Source organism: Onychostoma macrolepis, unplaced genomic scaffold, assembly GCF_012432095.1.
Source record: "Onychostoma macrolepis isolate SWU-2019 unplaced genomic scaffold, ASM1243209v1 Scaffold239, whole genome shotgun sequence".
Lineage (NCBI taxonomy): Eukaryota > Metazoa > Chordata > Actinopteri > Cypriniformes > Cyprinidae > Onychostoma > Onychostoma macrolepis.
Window position 1 is genome coordinate 1 of NW_026704752.1, and position 3,659 is coordinate 3,659.

At 33.2% G+C, this 3,659-nt stretch overlaps 1 long non-coding RNA gene across 1 annotated transcript; it reads right to left on the minus strand.

Annotated features, from left to right (window-relative positions):
• Positions 1-1,556: 1,556 nt before the first annotated feature.
• LOC131535333 (uncharacterized) lies at positions 1,557-2,947 on the minus strand. The gene is made up of 6 exons (XR_009269594.1): positions 2,905-2,947; positions 2,700-2,812; positions 2,502-2,593; positions 2,250-2,364; positions 2,036-2,131; positions 1,557-1,954 (listed from the first exon to the last, which is right to left on the minus strand). It is a non-coding gene; the product is annotated as an uncharacterized LOC131535333 (long non-coding RNA).
• Positions 2,948-3,659: the final 712 nt, after the last annotated feature.

Here is a 3,659-nt window from a genome sequence, read left to right on the forward strand (position 1 = left end):
TAGGACAGCTCTAACCCTAACCCTAACCCAAGACATTATTAATGAAATGCTAATTCAAGATTCTTGATTGTGGCACAAGATATATATGTAAACTATATGTAGAGATTTGTATGATCTAAAATGCAATTGTTGTACATATTTTTATGGATTATGTAATCAAATTCCGGAAATTAAGCAGGCCTACTTGTAATTAGATTATATTACATTTTAAAAGCATAAAAGCCTAGTTTTTTTAATTCTCCATACTTTTTATATTTGAAAAATCTTCTTTTTTTTTTTTTTCGAAAAAGCCTACTGATTATTTACATTCAGAGGTCTATACCTTCCAGGTTTGTGGAATAGCACTCACAGACTAGCCACTAGTCATGTGTCTATCACTGAAAACTAAGTAAAACACAGTTTTTGATCACTGGATTTAGAGAAATAATTTTACTTTTAACAAGTGTTTTCTCAATATTGCATATCTAATAAACTTGTGATAGAAACATTATTATTATTTGGATTTTTGACCATGTATAACTTTGTCTTTTAAACATATTAAAATGTACAAATTCGCGTAATTTAATATTTACATGTAATGCAGGGATTCTCTAAAATCTTTGACAGCTGAACCTCTTTGACCTAACATATTTGCTTGAAGTACGCTCTGAGATTTTTAGTTAATAAGTTAGATCAATGATAAAATTAAGAAGTTTTATTCTCTAATGTCTATTAATGCTCACATGACAAAAATCAAATATATTTTTAAAATACTTTTTAGTGTCTTATTTTAAATCATTTAATTTTGATTTAATTTTCAACACCATCTGGGAAACCCTGACATAATGTAACATTTAATGCACTTAATGTTAACAAAGAATAGCATATATTTTCTTATAATATATTGCAGAATTATCTGCAGAGAATTATCATGCAAAATCTGCCTGAACAGAGATTAAATCAAGGAGATAAAAAGACAAGACTGTTTTTGTAGATCACTATTTTGCTTACAGTAGGGAAAAACATGTATTATGTAAACACTTTATCTACAGTATATGTAAACATATCCTTATACACTTTCCGTCCATGTAAGATGTAGGGCACACTGCAAAACAACTGAAACTGAAGGTCTTCCAATTTTCTCTTGAGAAGGCACAGTAGTCCATTGGAGCTCCCCTCTGATAACTCGAAGTCACTGTCTACATAAAAAAAAAAAAAAAAAAAAAAAAAAAAGGAAAACATTGGAAAAGATAAATAAAATCATTCCTAAGTTTTAATTCCAGCAGTGCATTGGTTATTGAATTTTGTTATGGCTACTCACTGTTATTTTGTATTTCAACAGAGAGATCCCTCAGGGAACATTCAGCTTCCTTCAGTGATTGCCAGTGTTGCTTGACCTCTATCACGATGATCTGCTCCTCTTCCTTCAGTCGGAAAGCAACATGAACCGTCAAAGACCATCTTCTTAGTTGATAGGTTGCTTTTATCTGCAATTAATTAAGGTTTAAAATTACCACCTTTAGACCTTTAACTGTCACTCCCATTTTTGAACATGGACGTGAAAGTGCACTATCCAAACCTAAATTTTTATAATCCATGAATGAAAATATTTTGTAATATGATTTTGATGAACCATTTCCATGGTAATGAAAAATCTGATTTTAATGATGATTTCTAAAGCGTGATAGGGAAAAAGGCAATGAAGAAAGAGTTTTTGTGACAAAGGTCATAACTCCTTTTATGTAGATTTTTGAGGTCCACTCTAGTCATAAAATAATCTATTACTTTTCCTACGTAATTTGTAAAACAATGGTAAAATATCTATTTAGGAATTGGAAATGATCCGCTGCGAGGAGTTCGTCCACAGAAGGAATCTGGTGGACTGACTGTTCATTGAATTCTTTAATGGCAGCTGCCAAGGTCGACTTATCTTCATTAATTCTTCTTCTTATTCTGTGCCTTCTTTTGTTGCTATCTAATAAATCAACAACATACATTATTACAGCACTCATTCCTTAGCTATGTGAATTACATTTCTATCATCATATTAACTGACCTGTCTGATGGTACAGATTGCTTTTTCTCAGCTTTATGCTGACATAAAGGCCTCGAATTTTGCCCTCAAGTCCAGCGTCGTCCTTCGCTCTTGATACTACATGCCAAACAAAGAAATTAGCCTTTGCGAATTAGATATCTTCTGTGCAAAACATTTATAATAGAAAATAAATGATTACATAAAAAATTAAAACAGGCCCTTCAACATGTATTACCTGCAGCCCACTGCTGGACATCACTGACCCACTGCTGAATGTTATCGTCGCTGACATTAAGCTCAGCCTGCAGACTTGCAAAGCTCTCTCTTTCTACTTTCAGCCTTTCGGTTGTCTAAATACATATCAAAACACTTTAAATTAAGTTGATAAATGTTTATAGTAAAACAATGTATGCAATAGTAATAATTGCTAAATAATTGTAAATGTCCTTTTTTTTTATATAAAAGTATATTTGCATCAGTAAAATACCTTAACGTATCTTTATGACAAACTTTTAGCCAGATTTTCAGATTTCCGTTTGTTCCATGCAGAAGCAAGAACTGTGAGCATGTCTGAACATGCTATTATTAGATAGGTGGTCAAAGCAAAAATATTGTTAGTCATGATTAATTTATACTTAGAAATAATATGTTAAAAGTAGTGCAAGTAGTAAAGAAAGATATTCACCAGCTTTGGACATATATTTAGTGCAGACTGCTGCTCTCGACAAGGAGTTGACCTGCTCCACCTCTTCTCCGATTGTAAGACCAGCTCCTTTGATTTCTTCCGGACCATTTTATCTACCAAAAAAAAAAAATTAAAAAAAAAAAAAGGTTGTTGAAATAAAAGTGAATGTCCATACTTCAAAAAATATGTTATGACAGAATCTTACCTCATAACTCCACTCATGTGCTTTGGCATGCATAACTGATAATAGTGGGCGATATTTAATAAAGGGCTTAGCTCCGGACAGTGTCCCACCGCTCTTTTAAGTATGGCCAGTACTTGCAGGCAACATCGAACAGAAAATGCCACATTTTCCTTCGAGAGGGTGTTTTGAAGGAACAGGGATAAGCAAATATTTCCTCTAAACAGATTTAGGGCTTTTAAAAGTCCTCCATGTCGGCAAACAGCAACCTCAAGGCCTTCCTCATCAATCTTTGAGGCTGACTTTTCGCTGACTCCTTTGCTGCTGTCCATTGAGAGGAGCCACAAACCCCTTTACCTGTGGACTAAGATATTACATTAAAATTAGTATTAATGTTTCAATAATGGTAGCTGGACTGGAATATACAATATGACAATAAGTTAAGGGTTATTACATGCTTGGTCTTTTCATGAACATATTCCACAAAGGATGAAACATCATCATCTTTCATTATAAATGTGCCATCAGTAGCCCTTCTCTGTCCTTGATTTTATAGAGAAAGAGAAACATGATATATACAGTTAAGTATAAATAAAATAAATTTTGAAAAATAAAATTTACCAAAAAATAAATAAATACATACCCGTGTGCATTATGGAACCTGTATAGCTTCCTGTTACCATCCACTGAGACTGCATGCATGGATGGACTGCAAGCGGGACATTTAAATGGTTGGGCACCACAAAGCCTCTCAACCTCATGCTGGGCAAAGGTCCATT